Below are 22,119 nucleotides of genomic sequence, written 5' to 3' on the forward strand. Positions count from 1 at the left end.
GCATAGTTCTTTGCCTCAGCTGTTTACCGGGAGTCACCTGGAGGAGCATAGGATGCAAGTTGATAATCAGAATATAACAAGTGCTAAAATTTCAGCCATAAATAGAGGGGCAGGGGAGTAGGAAGGCAGCATATACTTCTGCCTAGAAAGAAAAGTGGAGAAAGTGTCACTGCATGTGTACATCTTGACTGGAGTTTTGAGAATAAGAATTAGACAGGTGAATAAACGGAGAAAGGTGATTCCATGTGTTATATTTTCAAGGAATTCTATGTAGGAGGTCTACATAGAGTGATATGAAAAGTGATGGGAGATAAATGTGGAAGGCCTCTTGAGGGTCTTCAAATAGATTTCCAGGAGGTTTGGATTTTATCCTTTAAGTACAGGGGTGAGCATAGGATTTTAAGTAGGAAAGTGGCATAATTACATTTAGGTTGTATTAATATTTTGTAAGCTGTGTGGATAAGAGAAAAACTAGAAGCAGGTAAGCAATTTCAATAGTCTGATAACAGATGATGAAAACAAAGCCAAAACAATAGCAGTGGGGATGGAGAAAATGTGATAACATTTTTTAAAAATCTATTTTGGAGCTCAAATCAATTCAACTTGTTGACTGAATAATGAGTTTCATCAATTTGAAGATAAGGAAAGAATTCTAGGATAACACTCAGATTTCTGATTTAGATAAATCCATATATCTGGATTTGTGTTAAGTATGTGTATATACTTTTGAAATTCTAGAGGGTGGATAAATCACACCTTTCTTTACTGTACAAGTGAAGAATCTATTGAGATAATGACCCCAGATTCAGAAAGATGGAAATAAAAATGTTATTTTTATTACTAATTAAAATGCAAAGTTAAATATGGAACCAAGTGAATCTTCTGATACCCCCTGACTTAGACTGAGGCACCCATACATTTAGTCTTAGGTCCAACTGGACAAGAAAATGCTTCCTCTGTCTCCCCTCAAGCAAGTAGAAAGCATCCCTTCTCTATAGGCAAGCAGGATTCTCATAAAATAAGCTCAAGATTTGTTAAAATACTCACAAACACACACACATGCATACAGATATACTCATATATACATATATGTATATAGACAAATATCAGCACATATGGTTTTATACAGAAATATGGATTTATATAGAAAGTATGCTGAAATATCAATACATATGTTTCTATATAGGTATATTTTTATTTGACTTTGTCTTCATTTGGTGATATAGGGATTGCCATTTTATTAAGTTGAGTGCTCTGATATATGAGAAAAGTTTATTATAATAATTCACTTAAAATTTAACGTATATTTATATAACACATTTGTCTTCAGAATTTTAAAATTAATTTTGAATAATGATATTATGTTTCCAATTCTAGTATAGCCTGAAGTAACTTTTAAAAAGTGCATTTCTCTGAGTTATATGCATCTATAGCTATCTGTAGATAAATATATTAAACATGTACAGCATATTTTTCATATGTCACATTGATAGCAAAATTGAAGTATTTTTATGAAAAAAAGTTGCACGAAAATTTGCATTGAATTCCAGCAAGCTCCTACACTACCTTTTATGTTTTAAATTTGAACTTGTAACTGTACGTTACCTTATTTCTGTGATTGGTATCGACACTGCATTTCCACAAAAGAAGGAGTGAAAGATTCATTGTTTGCAAACATTAGTACCTTTTTGTTAGCTATCTTTGAACTAGACTAACTGAACTGAACTGAATTAACATAGGTGGATGAAAAAAAGTATGAGCCATGATATCACACACGGTCCCTTAGATGTCTAAATTTAAAAGGTATGATTAAATTTGCAATAAAAAATATTTTGATGTTACTTCTCATAAACCAAACATATTTTAGAAAACAAGAACCACTTGGTTTTGGTCTTAATTAGAAAAGGACAGGTTCCCAAGTTTCCAGTTAACAGTAATGGGAACATAAGTCTGAAGAGAATCACAAACAGCTGTCTTCCTAATGGCTTATGGATTTCAATTGTTGGGTTTAAATTAAGATGGATTTTATTTTTTTATACTTCTGCTATTTGTCTTCATTATATGAAATGCATGAGTCTTAAGATTCTCACCTTCAACTTGGCTTTTTTTTTTCTTTCATGTCTTCCTGGAATATCCATTACTTTCCTGCTTTTCCACTCTCCTCTTCTGAATGTGTACTCAGCTTTTCCTACAATGTATTTTTTAATATTTTTCTCTATTTTACTCATTATTGTCTATCTTACCTGTTGTTGTGCTTTGAATTTTGGATCCAAAAAAGATATGTTTAATTCCTAACTCCAGGTACCTGTGAATGTGGCCTTATTTAGAAATAGAGTCTTTCCAGATGTGATCAAGTTAAGATTAGGTCATAATGTAATAGAGTAACTTTGAATCCAATGACTAATGCCTTTATAAGAAGAGGAAAATTTGTGCATAGGGACACAGAGAGGAGAAGGCCATGTGAGATGGAGACAGAGATTGGAGTGATGCATCCAGAAACTAAGGAAAGCCAAGGATTACTGGCAAACGCCAGAAACTAGGAAAAGGCAAGGAAGGATCTTCCCTCAAGAGACTTCGAAGAGAGCGTAGCCCCGCCTACACCTTGATTTCACACTTCTAGCCTCCGTGACTTCTTGAGAGAATAAATTTCTGTTGGTTTAAGCCACCCAGTTTCTGGTAATTTGTTAAGGCAACGCTAGGAAGCTAATACACTTATCAAATCAAACATATCAAATTTTCAGGAGGGTTTGCAATTATGTTAGATAAACTACGTTTTGAAATAGGCAAAATTAATATTACTATACTATTACTTATTCTTCCATTTGTCTCTTCATAAAATGCAATTATATCCACTTTAAAGTACACAGACACACCCAAATATATTGAATTAAACGTTGTTCCTATTGCCTGTTTGATATTATTGATAATAGGGACAATGTCAGATATATATTTGCCAAGTGAGTACAATTTTTGCTCAATCATGTGTATGTACTGAGGCTATTATTTCTCAATATTACTCTCACTCAGTCTTTATCTAATTCATGTTGCAGTTCCCAGATTCTTTTTTTCAAATGCTAAGCAGGGCAGAGACTGTTGAGGGACCCATTTTCCCTTAGCTAGTTCCACTTTTGCTCCCAGCCTTGTGGTTGCATCTTTTTGCATATGACTTCACTTCACCTCAAATTAAAATAAATTTTGATAGACAATAAAAAAGTTTCTCCCTAATAATGAGCTCTATTTTCCTTCAGATTGCACATAATTTTAAGAAATTATATTGGATTTGAATTTTCAACCTTAATTTAAGTGCCTTATCTTTCTCACAGTAATAGACACTTTGCTCTAAGGGTATTTTGGGGCCAAGAGAGAATAGAGACAGAGGATTGCGTTGAGGCCAAGAATGACAGGAGTGTTCTCTGTCAGTTGCTTTGGACTTGAAGGCAGATGGACAGGCAGATCTCTCTAAAAGAATATCTGAATGGAAGTGGCTGAAGAAATGTCTGCATTTTAGGATAGTTTGAGCAAAATGTCTACCCCCTCTGGTGAGTATTGATCTGACATGTTTGCTCAACGCGGTCTGGTCATCAGATTCAATCAGAGTGGAAGCCCGCTCTCCTCATCTGATTCTGGACTCACACACTACTCTCTTTCGAATCTAAGACACCATCTTAGCAGAACAGTTTTACCTGGTTTTAGAGCTAATGATTACCTTAAGCAGCTATTTCATTTTTCTCTCATATTTTGGATGACATGAGAGTTTGAAATTATTGTCTCTCCATTCTTACCAATATTAAAAAGCATACAAATTTATACTTTTTACATTTTACAATGAATACTTACGATTTTCATTAACATAAGGCTCCCCAGTATTATAAGGGGAAAAGGAAAGAAAGAACCCTTGTTTAGTTGGGAACTTTCCTGAAACTCTTCTCTTCTTTAGCTAAATATATTGCTAATTTCCCTATGATTATTAATTATAATCACTTGTTTTCATATTATAGTAGACTATAATATTCAATACTTAATTTAATTTTATATTTCTCCATACTTCAGGAATAGTTTTACATTAGAAAAAAATAACTTTTTCAGTAGAAAATGTGTTCTCACTAATTTGTCTAAATCATCATCACATGTTCTGTAGATGGGCTGTGTTTAATGCTGAGGAAAATTCTTCCGAGGGGGAGGAAATGTCTATATAAACTTTTCTAGGTCACTATTTCTTCGGCAATTTTATCATTTTAAATCAAGGAAATAAATATTCTATTCACTGAAAAAAATTAATAAAAGTCAATAAAATGTTAAGTGGAATGTATTCAAGTAGATAAGATTAAATATACCTTGCCTTTTAATAATACAAAACAATGTCTTCTGTTACTCATGTTTGTGATTCTTCACATTATGAGGAAAGAATATTCAGATACTTAAAATAGTTCAATGTTTTCTGAATTATAATTTAACATCTTTGACAGCAATGCATATGGTAAACAGCCTAAAGTGTTATGAAAAATTAGTCTTAAAACTCAATTTCTAAAATCTTTGACAAATTAATAGTAGATCTTGAAAGTAGTTGAAGGTTCTGTTCTCCACACTACACAACACACCTCTAGCTGGCTGTGTTTTTGTCTTTTTCTTTTCTAGCTATGTTGCATTTATGTGTAGGAAAATTTTTAAAAGTCACTATAAAGTATATAATTTGAACCATTATGTTTCCTGAGCTCCATTTCTGATTTTTATAGTTTATGTGAAATCTTTCAATTATTGAATTGTATATTCAAAACTTTCTTCAAAGTGTTGTTAAAATACAGCAACAATAAAAAACAAACAACAACAAAACTTTGAGCTACCTTTCTTAGAATGTCAAAGGTAAATGGAGTAATATTTTTATCAAAAAGGAAGAATCCTCTACTCTGTTTTTGAATTATTATAATATTAAACACATTGCTATTGGTAAATATTGAGCTTTTGCAAACTGGAGAAGATGTTTTGATATTTTTCCAAATTCTGTTCAAATCAATTTTCTTTGACAGCAGATTAAGATTTGGTAACACAAAGGATGGCCTTGAAGATATATATAGATATAGATATTATATATGTAGATATCTATCTACATCTATATATAACTTCAAGTCCATCTTTTGTGCCAGCAAATCGTATATATATATATATATATAAAAAATATATCCAAAATAGTTTCACTATATGTTCATAATAAATTCTGATTATCAATGCTCAAAAATGTGAATTCCTTTTTAAAATATGTCCTGAGTATTGGCCTACTAGTCGACAGAGCCGGGGACTAGCTAGTTTCAGGGTAGGGTCTGGCCTGCATTGTGGGATCAGAGTTTTCTTGAGTCTGGTGTCTGCCCCCTGTGCGTGAGGTTGGTCAAGACACGTGTGCAGGCTTCCTTGTGGGAGGGGCTGGTGCCTGTCCACTGGTGGGGGTTCTTGGCCCTCTGGTGGGCAGGGCTGTGTCTAAAGATGTTTCTAGAGGCAGTTGTGGTCTTAGGAAGTCATTAGGCAGCTTATCTGTTGATGGGTGGAGGTGTGTCTCCACCCAGTCAGTTGTTGGCCTGAGGTGTCTCAGCACTGGTGCCTACAGGCTGTTGGGTGGCGCCAGGTCATGGTGCTGAAAAGCCAAGATGGCAGCTTCTAGGAGTGTTCACACAGTTGAATGTTCCCAAATATTTCTGCCACCAGTGTCTATACCCACAGGGTGAGCTGCAGCCCCTATCCCCCACCTCTTCAGAAGACTCTGCAAGACCAGCAAGTAGAGCTGGTCCGAGCTTCCATCACATTATGGCTTTTGCCCTGGGTCCTGGTGCATGTGAGATTTTGTGTGTGCCCTTTAGGAGTGAAGTCTCTGTTTCCCCCAATCCTGTGTGGCTCCTTCAGTTAAGCCCTGCTGGCCTTCAATGCCAAATGCTTTGGGCTCAACTTCCCAGTGCTTGACTCCCAGGCTGGGGAGCCTGGCTTAGAATTCTCACTCCTGTGGGAGAACCTTTGCAATATATTTATTCTCCAGTTTGTGGGTCACCACCTGAGGGGTATGAAATTTGATTATATTGTGAGTCCACTCCACCTACCCGTCTTGTTGTGGTTTATTCTTTATGTCTTTAGCTGTAGATCTTTCCCGGTATGTTCCAGTCTTTTTCTTCGATGATTGCTCCGTGATTTTGGTATGCTCATGAGAGGAGGTGAGCTCAGGGTCTTCTAATCTACCATCTCTCCAATGTGAGCTCTTAAGAGCACCCTAGTGGCCCTTGACGCTTCCAGTTGAGTTTGCTCAGTGGGAGGTACTGGCATAAGACCCAAGGCAATAGGAGAGAGAGGAGGTATTTCTTCCCCACTTCCTTGAGATATCAGCCCTGAAGTTCTGGCAATGTCTGCATCCTTTATGGCTATAGCTCCTGCCAGGTGACCCTACTTCCTGGGCTATCTCTCCCTCTGTGTCTCTGTGTGTGTCTCTCTCTCTCTCTGTCTCTCCAAAATAGTTTCACTATATGTTCAAAATAAATTCTGATGATCAGTGCTCACAAAAATGTAAATTCTTTTTTAAAACATGTCCTGAGAACCTGCGATATTGCAGGCATGATTCTAGGTACATAGAACTTAATGAAAAACAGAAGTCCCCACACTGAGGTATTTTGGAAGGTGAGAGTTTATAATTGTTACATATAATAAGTGAGTTAATCATACGGTGTACTAGAAGATGAAAAGAGCAATAGAAAATGGGGAGGGAAAAAGCAGGATTATGTGAAGCAGGGTTAGGTGGACCTGAAGTTCTCTGGCCTTAAGAACAGCAGCTGACCTGGAGTATGTGTGTATGGAAGGTGCAATAGGAGGTGGTAGGGATCACTGACAGTAAGATTTGAATCAAAACCTGAAGGATGTGAGAAGCTGGTCAAGCAGATTTTTGGTGGGAGAACAGCTAGAGCAATGCCCTTACATAGAGAAGATCTATTGCATCAATGGTCAGTGTGATTAAAATGAGTGATCAAGGGCCAGATTATAATGAAGTCCAAGAGGTAATGGGGTGAACTCTTATAGGGCCATGAGGGTCACAGTGAAGACTTTGACTTTTTATTATGAATGAAATGAAGAGCATTTATAATTTTTTGAACAGTTTTACATTTAAAAAGTCAGTCTAGCTGCTATATGGGCAACAGATTTTAGGGGGGACAGGATAAATAGAGGAAGATGTGTCAGTAGGCTACTGCAGACATCTAGGAAAGAGAGTATAGTGGCTTTGGGCTAGGGGGCATCAGAGATGGAGAGAAGTGTTCAGATACTGAGATAGAGCCAACATGATTTCCTGATGCAGAAATTTCCTAATTCCTTATGGATGCAACATATGAATAAAGAGACCATACAAAATTTATCCATACCAGAACCCTTTGGGAGTAGAACAGGATGGTAAAATAATTAAAATAAGATATTTAATTTTTAAATTTATTTACTGACAATTGTTTTATTGACTGAAAAATTGTTTTTATTATACTAGTGTCCCTATATTATAGTTGTATTGAAAAAATTAGGTAAAACTTTATTTTAAATAAATAGAGCAGATCTATACACATAAAGCTAAAATTAAAAGAAAAAAAGAACTTCACATTGGTTATCTGAACATTAAAATATTACATAAGCAAAATAATTATTCTGTAAACGTTGCCATATATTTTCTTAGCTATGCTTGTCTATAAGACCATATTTTAAAGAATATCCTTTTTAAAATATGGTACATTTTTATTTTATGTTCATATAATTGGCTACAATCTGCTTCATAATTGCACTCTTTTGGTTAATAAATTTAAAATTATGATAGCTGATTCTACTCTCTATACCATAACAACAATGGAGAAATTATTCTCTATAGGAGCTGAGATACTTGGTAAACTCACAGAAAATTCTGCTAGAAGATATTCTCTATTCTACTTTGACAATATTAATATTACAGTCTAAATATTTTGTTAAGTGGGTCATTTTGCTTTTATTCATGGTACCATTATTCAGGAAACAGGTTTTCAGATGAAACTTCTCAAATAAGTTACCTCTATTATTTGAATACATCGCTACATAAAGAGGCTAAAATTTCATTTCATTTCAAAACTGAATATAAATCGTCCCAGATAAAAATAGGAGCTCCAGCCAATAATTCTTCTCACAGTTCTAGATAATCTCTTTTTGTTTGCTTTTATAGATATAAGTTTGAGTTTTCTTATTTGCAATTATTATTTTCAGTACTTGAATTTTTCGAACAGTTTCAAAAGTGAAAATTTTGAGATGTTGCACTTTTTGAATACTTTGATCAAAGATTCACAACTAATTTACAAAGATAAAATGAAACAATTTTAAGGACTCATTTGCAATAATGTTAAAAACCATTAATGGGATTTGTAGGTTGATTTATAAAGTGATACTTCAAAGATTTTCTAAAATTTGCTACTTAATGAACAGTAAAGAAAGTATATTTTCAATGCTGAAGCTTCATCAGCTGCATCACACAGATTTGGTAGCTCAATACACTATGTACATGTTTTTAAGTTATAAATTTTGACAACTACAGCTTTTATTTTGATTAACAAAATATTGATGCTTGTTTGGACACAACATAAATTATGTGTTCATCACTAACAATTTGAAGTACATTCCTCTTGTACAGACTTCTTAATCTAGTACTTGTTATTAATTAGTAATGCAAGAATTAATCATTTTAACTTCAATCTTGAAATTTTAACATGGTTTACAATTTACCATAGCACTCAGTACAATGCCAAACATTTCATCTTTAACAGAATAAATTCCAAAGGTTTTATTTGATTCACTGAATTGAATAAAAAAAAAAACAATCCATTATTGGAATTTACTTAATTGATTTTCTACTTGGAGTACTTGATAATGGTGGGGACTTCATTTAACGCTGAAGTTCTTCTGCTAAAGAAATTAGCACATTAACATACGTCACTTCAATTCTCTATGTACAACAGAGTAGTAGATTAAAGAAGTGAGAAAAAATAATTTATGAAATCACTCATTTGATCTAAATGAAAATTCTTGCTTCACAGGATGATATGCAAATGTATCTTCTGTGGCTAGAATTTTTTAAATTGTCCCTTTTGAGGATAAACTTCTTAAAATACTAACTTTTAGAGTAGAAACCAATATATTTTAGTCCTTTTGGCTTTCATGTTGTTGTGGTATCAGTTTGGCACTCCAAGTGTATGATTAATATCAATAAATATACTATGCAGATTAAATGTTCAACATCAAATTTCTCAAGAAACAAATTTAGTATTTAATATTTCATTTAACTTGCACTTTAAATTTTTTGGATTAATTGCTGCCTGAGGAATCTTTGAAAAAAAAATTTAATGCATACCTAACAATAAAATAGTAAAAGTTTAGAATTTATAATAAACTGACAAAGCAATGTAACAAGAGTAGTTAGACTAGTCTCTTCATATTCCACAGGAATGGAACATCCTCTATTTCCGGCACATGTGTTATGCGGGGTTTTTTTTTTTCTTTTTTTTATTATTTTAAATTTTATTGAAGTATAGTTGATTTATAATGTTGTGTTAATTTCTACTGTAGAGCAAAGTGACTCAGTTATACATATGTATATATTCTTTTTCATATTCTTTTCCATTATGGTTTATCATAGGACATTAAATATAGTTCTCTGTGCTATGTTGTAGGACCTTGTTGTTCTGGCACATATGTTATGTTAATCTAATTGACAATTTTTCCATTTCTCACTGGCTTTCATCGACTGGCAACCTGAAGACTTGCAGAGCACTGAACAAACCATGGCATATTGGCTCGGACAAGCGACTAGCAAGGACATAATTCTCTCTCTACCACCAGAAGATAGAAGGTCTTGGCTGCTTCTTTCTACCTGAGCCTGAGAGCTGCTTGTTTTATCAGTGAGCATCCTGTGTGGTATATTTGAGAAAGAAATGTTCATTATGATTAGATAGGAAAGCTCTGAGAGAGAAAGAGAGATGGATTATTACTACACACTTTTTATAAAACATGCTCAGTTGAGAATCCTGTTCACTGCACTTGCATCTCTACCACTAACAGGTGAGATCATGGCAGAATCTGTATGAAGGAACATACAGAACAAGATCTATCTTGCTTGAATTTAATGCAACTATAAGTAATACTGGCTTATTAAAAATAAAAATCTTACTCAAAACCTAAATTGGAAGAGGCACTGGGGAAACAGAAACAAACCAAGCACACCCCAGGTAAACCAGTTTGTGTGGTCACCCTAGGTACGAAACAAAGAAACAGGTCAAGGGAGATTGAAAGACCTTTCTCTCTGGTTTAAAAACAAAAAAGATTGAATGGGTGCTAAGAATAAAGCTAGACCATGATTTTGTCAATCAAAGAGCCTCAGTTGATTAACTCATTTGAGGAAGAAACAATACTGTAACCAAATAGACCGACATCTGTGATGCAAAGATAGATAAAGAGATGTAGAGTGTCCTCTGTCCTCAGAAAATAAGCACTTTGAGTTTATATTTTTAGTGAAGTTATTAAACAGAGTTCAATACTTTATTACACAATAAAAGGGGTGGGGGGAAAAGAAAACACAATGACTCTGATAGGCAGCAGATGTCCTGAGAAACATCCACAAAGCAGATGGCAGTGATGTATGAAGAAAAGGACTTTGCAATGGAAACCACATGAAGAATGTTATTTGGAAGAATTTACGAAGTATTTTACATTTAAAAAAAAATCAAACTTTAATGACTGTGTGATTACCTGGAAAGCTTACAAGCATAATAACAATTAGAGAAGAGCTAGGAAAGAAAGAGATAGAGATAGAGAGACAGTGAGAGAGAGAGAGAGAGAGAGACAGATAGAGAGAGAGAGAGAGAGAGAGAGATCATTGGAAGGAATACAAAGCAAAATTCCATCTGAGATGTCGCAATGCTCAGAATCCAAATGACCAGTATTAGGAGCTGATCTATGATCTATATAGGGATGAGGTGAAATATTTTCATATGGTACATAGAGTTACAAAAGTTTATATTGACAGATAAATATATTTTAGCAAGACAAACACCCACTTCCACTTGTTAACAAAATACACTGTGTAAAAAAAAAGTATTTGCTGTGGTCCATGCCTCTATAATTACTCCCTGTCCCTGCAGCCCCCAGTCTACCTGAATTTGTTTTAATCTCTCATCTATAAAGATGAACTTTCAAACTAGGAAGCTATTTTTTTAATTGATAAATTCAAAAAGTCATACATTGAATATAGCTGGAAAAAAATCCACCTGCTTGAAAGAGTAATGTTTATTTAAATATTGAAAATTAAGTCATGAACAACTGGGCAACAGAACTCTGTGATCAGACATTGGAGAATGTTTAGAATAGCTGATTCATCATCTAGCACCATAAGTGGTATTCATGGAACATTTTGTTTGTCTTAACACAAATGTAGTTGCCTTTTAAATGGTTTTACAAGCTTTTACTGTAAACATGTTATGATCGTTTAACAATCCTAATTCCCTTTATCCATTTAAAAACCTCGTGTGTAACTCACAGACAAGCACCACTGCAATCATTTAAAGTTGCAACATTATCCATTTCTTCAAATATTAGGATTTATTAACATAGAAAATAGGACCTGCTAATTTTCCAGCCAACCACCTGTAAAGTACGATTTATTGAACAGATAACATGTGATCGTTTTCCATGCATTGCTCTTCAGTTATCTTCATTATCGCTATTTGAAAGAAAGTATATGTCAAAAGCTGGACAAGTATATCTTTCTATCCATTGTACAAGTTGCTAAAAATAGTACTTTGTGGACATAAAATTAATTTTGTGTTCAATTTACAGATATCTACTGGGATGTATTTATATGTTTAACAGCTTTAAAATTTTGGGTATCTGTTTGAATAGTTTGTAGTTAATTATATAATAGTTAATTATAATTTATAGAATATTTCAAAGTATATTTACCAGTAAACCACATTATATTCTTTTTCTTTTCAAAGTTTATTTTTTTTATTTTCCTATGCCACATTATATTCTAATTAACTATCCTGAGAAGCAGTGTCAGTATTACTTTGAATAATGTCTTTGATATGCAAATCCATCAACTAAATATAAACTTCTATTTAAAAAATGTAGTAGTAAATTATCTTCTATTTAAAAAATTTAGTAGTAAATTATCAACAGTGACTTTCTCTAGGATTAAAAAATATTATTTAAACTGTGTTGTTAAAATGAGAACTAACAATTCCATGAGAATAAGGACAATACCAGATCTCAGTTATTACTTTCATTTTATTGTATCAGTGTGAATGTGGTTTTGCTTTGACTAGTGGAAAAGCCCTGATATTAGTGACTTAAATAATACTAAATTTGATTTGTCTCATAAGCAAAGTGTATGCATGATACAGCAGTTCCATGAACCTCCAAAACTGGCTCCTATTTTGTTTTTCTTGTGCCATCCACAGAATGCAGCTTCCACCTCGTGGTCCAAGACATTTGCTCTAACTGGAGCTATCATTTCAGTATTTCAGCCAGCAATAGGGAGAAAAGGGGAGGAAAAGAAAATCTAAGCCCTCTCTCTTTCTCAGACACTTTATAGAATTTATATATAGTATTTCCACTGACATCTTTCAGGTCAGAATTGACTTAATGGCCAGAGCTAGCTGCAAGGAAGGGTGGGAAACGTAATCTTTATTTTGTTACCCAACTGTCCAGCAAAAATCAAAAGTTATTATTATATTGGAAATATTGGAAACCGTAGTCATTTCTGATACAATTATTTATGAGTGCATTCTTGGTGCCTAAAATAATGGTATTCATAGCAATAAATATACGTATATTAAATAAATATATTGAGTAGAATAGATGTTTAAATTAATACCCCTAACACTCTCTGTAATCTTTTTATTTTATGATTTGGGGTTAATAAAAACTAGTTTTTATGTGAATAGATCGTTTAATCAAAACTTTAGTCTATTTTTTCTCAAGTTGTTTTTTATCGAATTTTGTCATAAAACAAAACTCCTAAAACTTTCAGGTCAATCTTTACCTATAAAGTGGTCTAATTAGTACAGGGTAGTTATTAAGGGAATGGGAACTGGAAGCAGGTGGCCTCATGTCTAACTAACACACCTAATAGTGTGGGATTGGGCTAGTTATTTACACTCTCTGTGATTGAGTTTGCTTATCTTTAAAATGGGGATAAAATTCAAGTTAATATAATTAAATTGTTTAAAATAGTATTATATTAGAGCAGACAGGCCTTATGATGACCCCATGATTCTGCCTTCTAGTATTTAGGTTCTCGTGTGATCCTCCCCCCTTGATTGTGTACGAAGCCTATGACTCATTTCTAACCAGTAAAATGCAGCAAAGTTAACAGGATGTATATGATTATGTGTACAATGGTAATACTCTTCTTGCAAAGAGACTCTGTCTCCCTTGCCAGCTTTGAGGAAGCAAAAAGGAAGGTTGGGAAGGCATCCATGACAAGGTACTGAGGATGGCCTCTGTTGACAGTTGGCAAGAGACTGAGCCCTCAGTTTAACAGTCCACAAGGAACTAAATGCTGCCAGCAACCATGCAAGCTGGGAAGCAGATCCTTCCTCAGCTGAGCTTCAGATGAGACTTTAGCCCTGGCCAACACCTGACTGCAGCCTTGTGACATGAGATACTGAATTAGAAGATCCAGTAAGGTCCTCCCCTAACTGCTGACCCACAGAAAATGTGAGGCAATAAGTGCGTGTTGTTTTAAGCTGCTAAGGTCTGTAGTAATATTGTTATGGAGTGAGAGATAACTAATTTAAGTATCTAGTGCATATAAAGTGCTGAAAACCTGTTTATTACTATTATTATTATCATTATTACATGTGGCAAGACCACAGGCTTTGAAATCACAAAGATCTGAATTCAAAAATACTGACTAGTTGTAAGTCTGTACAAACACTTTTGGAATCCAGATTTCTTCATCTGAAAAATAGGAGTAATAATAGCTACCGAAGAACTTGTTTTGGAGATAATCACAATTCAAAAAAACTTGTTAACAATGGTAGCTAATATACTATGTCCTTTTCCTATATTAGCTCACTTAATCCTCATGAGAATATTGTTAAATTCTTACTATATGTCCATAAGCATTTACAAATAAGGAAACTGTATTATAGTGAGACTAAGTAGTGTCAGTCAAACAGCTATTAATGAACATAGGTATGATCCAAATCCATCCAAGAGCGGCTTTAGAGTCTGAACCATACACGGATCCTCTGCCAAATAAAATAATGATTTCAATGTAGGTATTTTTAGGCATTAATTATGTGCCACTTTTTCTTTTAGATGTCGGTGATATAACAGAATTAAACAGATATTTAGACGTTAGGTAGATGAAACAAAACCACCAAAGGGAACTGACAATTAGCTGCCAGAGAAGTAACAGGGAAACCAATTAAGAATGGTGTTCTATAAGCCTAGTGAAATTTTGATCACCTTTTTATATGTTTTCCGTAGGCATGAGAACTGAGAATTGGCCATTGCAATAATGAGATGGAGATCGTCATTACCATTAGTGAGAACAGGGTTGATGAAAGGTGTGCGTAAAAGTGTAATTGAAATAGGTTTAGAAAGAGTTGAGGGAGAGGATTGGAAGCAGCAAGTATAAACAATTCTTTAATAAATCTTGAAGTAAAAGTAGCAGAAAAATAGCATAGCAGTAAAATGCAGGGAAATAGAGGTCCTGAGGGAGGTTTTTTGTTTGCTTTAAAATGGGAGCCATGACACATGTTTATATGCTAAAGTAAATAATCCAGTAGAGAGGAAATAGGAATGATCAGGTGAGATATGGGCAAATTGCTGGAGTTGTCCTGGAGTAGGTGAGAGTAGCTGAGCTTTAATGCATGAATGAAGAGCTGGCTTTGGGTAGAACTGACAGTTCATGGATCATAGGAGCCAGGTTATATGGGTAGATTCTGCCAGGTGCATGGAAGAGTAGGTCGCTTGGGTAAATTCTGATAATTTAAAAGTAAAGTAAGAAAGACCATTGAGAATGGGGAGTGGAGAGCAGAGATTCCAGGAGAGGGGGGAAGTATGAAATAATCATTCAGAGAATAAATTGAATAAGAAAAGGTAATTTGATTGCCAACCAATGTTAAGGGCACATATCAGGTTAGCAGTCATGAATTTAAAGTTCAAGTCAGTAGGTCTATGTCTTCTTTCTACTTGTATTCAGAGCTGCAAATGTGTGTTACATTTAATCCTGTATGTTTGTTTTTTTCAGGCAAGTATGAGCAAATGAAAAGGAAGCAATGAAGGTGACGGTTTATACAATCATGACGGACTAGGATATTAAGCTGGAGAAGAAGCAAATGGGTAAATGACAAAAATGAGAGGCAGTGTAAAAGTATGGCGTCAGTGGAATGTAGGTCCAAAAGATTGTGAGAGAATTAGTGAGAAGGAGCTGAAAATGTAAGTATTGATCTCTGAGAGGGACGTGTGAAATTGAGATAATGGAGATGTTGCAGACATTACTAGTGGTTTGTTCTTGTGTAGGGTCATACAAGTGAAAGTTTGGGGTACAGTGTAAAAAATAATTATTGAAAGAGAGCAGTTGGCCAAGAGAGTTGCAAAGACCATCCAAGTGGTGATTGAAATTACTAAGGATTATGTCAAAGCAATTTGAAGAGGGTGAGAACAAACCAGGAACTAAAGCCCTTAGGCAATGAAGAAAGGCCTAGAGCTTTATAAATGTTAGTACCAATGAGAGGTTGTGTATACTCTATGGCCATGGTTCTCAAAGTGTGATCCCTGGACCTGCAACTGTTGCATCATTGGACCTTATTAGAAATGCAATATTCTAGGCTCATCCCAGACTACTGATAAAAAATTCTGGATAGGATCAGCAATCTCAATTTAACAAGTCCTCCAGGTGATTCTGAGGCACTCTAAAATTTGAGTACACTCGTGTAGCGTAATGCCGTGGGATCTAAAATTGGGGATTTTAGGAACAGGAAAGGAAGATTTATTTGGCAGTAGCCAGGAGGAGCAAATTTTGCAGCTACTCCACCTCTAGGCCTGGTAAACATAGAGGTGGGATGTAGTTAATTTATAGTAAGTACAGTTATTAACCTTTATTGACTACTTACTATATACTAGGAAATATGCTGAATTGCTTCACATGGATGAACTAATTTAATCAAAACAACTACTCTATTTGGTAAGTGCTATTATAATCCCCATTTTACAGAGAAGGAAACTGACATGATGTTCTATTAAATGACTTGCCTCAGGTCATGTAGTTAATGCATTTCCTTTCTTCCTGACCTTTATATATTTTAAAAGCAAATTAAATATTTATTTCTCAAATCCTCCACCTCAGGTTGTATTGAGCACCATAAATCTTGTTGCCATTCATTTCAGAGTTACTCTATGTGATATTGTGATTTATAAAAATATATACATATATATTGGGTCATTCAAATGACTAAAATATATTTCTTAGATATATTTGGTCTTTTTCCATGGTTCCTGGCTCACAGCTCCCAAAACTCTTGGAATCCTCTGAGCAATAAGTGCATTGGGAGCATCTTTTGTCATAATATCTAGTCTCTTGTTTTCAGTTCCTAAAATATCTTCAGAGCCATAAAGGTGACGGGTGTCTTGTTATTCATAGCAAATCCTTTCCCATCACAACTGGGTTCATATTAATGAGATGACTTTGGAACCCCACCTAAGGATGGGGACTGGTTGCTAAGAGAACCAACCACGTGATCAGAGGGTTGGACCTTTCAGTCCCACACCCCACCTCAGGGGAAGGGAGAGGGCTTGAAGGTTGAATCAATGGCCAATGGCCAATAATATAATCAACCATGCCTATGTAATGAAGCTTCCGTAAAAACCCAAAGGACAGGTTCGAAGAGCTTCCAGATCAGCGAACCTGTGGAGATTTGGGGAAATTGGCTTGCTCAGAGAGGGCTTGAAACTCTATGCCCTTCCCCATACCTTGTGCTATGTATCTCTCCAATCTGACTGTTCCTGAGTTATATCTTTTTATAATAATCCAGTGATCTAAGAAGTAAAATGTTCCTCTCAGTTCTGTGAGCCACTCTAGCAAATTAATTGAACCCATGGAGGTGGTCATGGGAACCTCTGATCTATAGACATTTGGTCCGAAGCCCAGGTGACAACCTGGATTTGGGATTAGCATCTGTTGTGGGGAAAGGGACAGTCTTTAGGACTGAATTCTTTATGAGTGGAATCTGCTGCTATCTCTGGGTAGATAGTGTCAGAATTTACTTGAGTTGGAATTACTGAACACCCACCTGCTGTCCTGAGAATTGCCTCCTAGTGGGGGAACCCTGCTTCCCCATTCCTCACCCTCGCATACTGGAAATTTTACAGTCAGAATCCTTTTACTCTGACTGATTTGCATGTTCCTCAGAAAGTCCTGTGGGCAGTGTTATAGCTGTCCTAACTCATCCTGTGTGACTCTTCTCAAGATTCAGTAAAATTAGAAGGGATCTGCTGGCTTACCAGGTCAAAATTTTCTCATTTATCTAAGGATCAGAGAGTTGTTACTTGACAGACAAAAAGTTGGTAGCAAAGTTTGATGGAATTATCTGACCCCTGTTAAAAAAAAATTCAAATGAGTAAATTTGAAGATCTACTTGAATTTATTCAATAATTCATGAATCGGGCAGCATCCCATCTAGCAAATGGAGAGAAGCTGCAAGGAGCTATACAAAACACAAGGTTTTTAAAGGCAGAAAGGGGGCAAGTCAAGGAAGTCAAAACACAAAGGAAAGAATTATTTCAGGCAAGGTCACCTTCCTTTGAGGAAAGGACAAGGTCTGTCATGCAGATTACCTCCGGAATGTTGATCAGGAAATTCCAGCCTGATTGGTTTAAAATTCCATTCCTGGGAGAGACTGAAACTGCAGTTAGGTTAGGTATTATGTTTTTAGTTTGTTTAGTGGGGCTTAGCACAAGTAACTCCATTTTGGGCCTGTTATTTCCTTTTTAACACTCCCATTAAAATGATTTTTCTATTATGCACCCCATTTCTTCAGTTAAAGACTATTTGGATGAGGACACTTGTGCTATGTTAAATTTCTTCTTGCTTAGGCTTGCTGTTAATTGATGGCTGAAAATATAATTTTCCAGAAATGTGCCACCTCCAATTTCTTTCTACATGCAGGTGCCAGAGTGATCTACCTCAAATGTATGACTGATCATGTTCTTTCTCTGATTAAACCTCCTTTAAAATCTCCTATTGCTTATAGCTGTGTTTTCTAACTTTATGTTCTAACACACAAGAAAGTAACAGAGAATGCTATATAATCTCCAAAACGGACTTCCTTTTCTTCCTTCCTCCCTTCCTTTCTTCCTCCCCCTCTCCTCCCCCCAACCCCATCTCTGTCTCTCTGACTCTCTCTTCTTATTCTCAGGTAAACTACATTTCCCAGCCTCTCTTACAGTCAGGGATGACCAGGTGACTGGGTTTTAACCATGGAATATCAACTGAAACAAGGTTGTCTTGTCAAGCTTAGGGAAACAGGTATGTTTTTTTTTAATCCCCCACTTATTTTTGCTAGCTGAAAATCACCACCAGGATGACCCCAGAAACAGTGGTGAAAACTCTTCCCAAGTGACTGTGGAGCAGAAAACTTCCCCACCTCTGACTCCCCTGGGCTCTGACCAGGAATACCAGCTTTGAAATTTAAGTGAGTGAAAAACAAACTTTTATTATATGAACACATAGATATTCCAAAATGTATCTTTCCTAGCCACTTGTGTTACTTTAACTTACCTATATGTCTCCTAAGTTCTGATTCCGTGATACCCTATGAATATTTCACATTTTGTTTTCAAATTATTTGTTTGTGAATCTGTGCCAACCAAAAGACTGTGAGGTCTTGATAAAAGGGTTGGTGTCTGAGATTAGTCTGGAAGTATCCATTGATCAATAAAGAGTAATTTTGGAGTAATATCTAAGGTTGAATCTATATGGCTAAAATATTTTGCTTCCTTCTATCAAATGGATCAGTACAAACAATCAGGCTGCACAGCTTAAAAATCTTTAGATTTGTGAAATGGAAATAACTTATACATCAATGAAGAAAACAGCTTGTTTTATTTTTTAATTCATGTGAAGCATTTGAAAATATTACTAGAATGTAACTGCCTATTCGGAAAGTGCTATTACTTTAAAAGCTATTGAAAATTGCATGTTTTATTTTGTAATCTTAAAAGAAGCTTAGGATGATATAGAAGGTTATACTTATATTTTTAAGATGCAATTATATCCTACGCTTCTCTTGGTTTCTTTAGGTGGTTAACAGTATATCTATGTGAGATGAACTAACCAAGGTAGCAATTAGTGTACTGCAAGCTGTCATTTGTTAAATGGGTGAGCAATCACATGGACAAACACTTTACTATCAAAACCTAATTTACTTACAGAAATCAATACCTTTTTTTTTGGCTCTAAGTGGTTTATGGAACATAGCCTCAACAAATCGTAGAAGCACAATCACCATTGCACATCATGGCTGTCTTTAATAAAAGTCATACATAGATGATGAAATTCAGTTTTTGTTGAATGATAGTCATATATAAATTTTAAGTATAATGAATTTAAGGAATGGAAATTAAGCTTTTTACAGCTAGTTGATTCCCTAATTTTGTTTGGCTATTATCAAAACTCATAATTTTAACACTAGGAGCTATCTTTTAGGTAAGAGATCAACTGAGGCAATTATTGCTGTTTAATAGGCCAGGACCACAGCCTAGGTACTTTGATTCCCATTATAATACTCACTACCACTGGTTTTTAGTGGATGTAGTATTACTAGTAGGGGAGAGCTTCCAATTTTCAGAGTTGTCTCCAGTTGTCACAAATATTGGATTGCATCACTGTCTTTTAGCATGCAGTGGATAAGAGGGATAGAAGACTGCAAGGACAGTCCTGCCTTATATTCCACTCACGTTTCAAATGACCACTGGACATCCAAGAAAGGCAAGATCTGATTATAATTATCTGACTTAGAACCTATTTAAAACAGATATCAATACCAAGTATTTTTTTGAAGTTCTAATATATACAAAGTTGCCCACAAATTAAAATTCCCTTTGAATAAAGAGAAGGTTCAAAATTCTATCAAGAGTGGTTTTACCATCTTGGAAACTCTTATCCCCAGTGCTTGTGGTATTTGAGTCACTGATAACACCTGTACCCATCTATAGAGCTGTTAATGTTTGTGGTGATTTTCCATATAACGACAAGCACTTGGGCATCTTCATCACATCTTGTGATGATTCTTTCCTGTTCCTTTACAGACTGAATGAGCCTTATTATATTATAAATCACTTTTCTTATAATTTTTTATATTCTAATTATAGCATTTTGTTGATTTTTTAAACTGCATGCTTCGGTAAGCTTAATAGCTATGTATTTTATTTCAGGATAGTAAAGGGAATATTATTAATATTTAAGTCAGAGTTTTATATTTAAACATGAAATCAATGTGCTAAAACTTGAAGCATTTCATTTGAGTCCCTTTTTAAATATTTGTTTTCTCATCACAGAACGTCTTAAATGGAAGTACAAATAAAAAGGTCTTTCTGAATATGTTTTAGGAGGTATAGTTATTAGGAGTTGAGACCAAATAACTTCATGGTTATGGTCTGGTCTGGAGAAGCTAAATGTGTATTTCACTCTTATTTTCAAGAGGCAGTGCTTTCATACCTCTGTACTCCATATCAATTTTACATTGTTTCTTTCAAACGTACACTAAGTAGGTATTAGTTTTTATCAGACCAGCTTATTATGTGGAGGACATGTGAGTTTTATTATAGTTTAACAGAAGTAATTACTCTGTATTTTCTGGAAGAGAAATTTGTTGATTGCAAAGTTAAATAAGTTTATATGAATATTTTATATATATATAGTTTTGTTTTCCCTCCATCACTGTCTTCAAACATGAGTTATCATATTTTCTTTTCCTGCCACATAATTACATATTGGACAGATACCTTGGTTTTCTGACAATGTGTACATAAAGTAGTCCATTAAGTTCAAATTCTTTAGCTTGCATTCTTATATCTTGTTGTCCATCACTAGCCTGATTGGAGGAATTTTGAGTAGAATGGATAACAATCTGGTCTTTCACTCTGCTCCCTTCTCTCTTTTTTTGTGTCTTTCTCCCTTTCTTTGTGTCTTTCTCTCTGTTTTATTCTACTGGAGTCTGGGAATGTCTCAGTTTGTTCCGGATGCTTTAACAAAAACTCCATAGCCTGGGTGACTTATAAACAACAGAAATTGATTTCTCACCATTCTGGAGGCTAGAAGTCCAAGATAAAGGTGCAGGCAGATTCAGTGGTGAGGGCCTGCTTCCTAGTTCATAAATGGCTATCTTCTCACTGTGTCCTCACAAGGGACAAGGGAGCTCTCTGGGAGTCTCTTTTATAAGGACACTAACCCCCTCATGATCTAATTTCCTCCCCAAACCTCCACCTCCAAATACCATCCCACTGGGAGTTAAGATTTCAGCATATGAATTTGGAGGGGACACAATCAATCATTCTATAGCAGAGAGGGAAGATGGGGGGAAAGAAAACTGTTGTTTTGCCTAATTAGTGCTCCTCCAGTTATCTCCTGGGTGCGGGTAAATACGTGAGCTCTTTTCTATGCCTTTTATGCAAGGGATTGTGGAAATAGGGGTCCCTGCAAGAAGGGGATGCTGACAAATTATTCCCATGTTTGACATCTGCCTCTTCAATGTCTGGTTGTTTTGCCCAGCATATCTATTGGTCCAAGGGAAAACGAAAATGGGTAAGAGGTAGCTGAGGTTGTAGTAGAACTAGTATTGCACTATTTAGATTCACAACTCTTAACAATGATCTTGAATTCCTCTATTTTCTGCTTGCATAATTGGTGAATATCAGTTTCATGAAGTAGCAAGTGGATTCTATAAACTCTTAAAGGTAATGGAGAAATGTGCCTGGCAGTTTTCTTTAAGCAAAGTCAAGGGTCACTATATGTTTGGCTTTTTTCTTTCTTTCTTTTTTTTTTTTTTACTAACCTCCGTCTCATTAAAAATGTTTCTTTAATTATATTTT

This window comes from Eschrichtius robustus, chromosome 6 (genome assembly GCF_028021215.1).
Source record: "Eschrichtius robustus isolate mEscRob2 chromosome 6, mEscRob2.pri, whole genome shotgun sequence".
Classification (NCBI taxonomy): Eukaryota; Metazoa; Chordata; class Mammalia; order Artiodactyla; family Eschrichtiidae; genus Eschrichtius; species Eschrichtius robustus.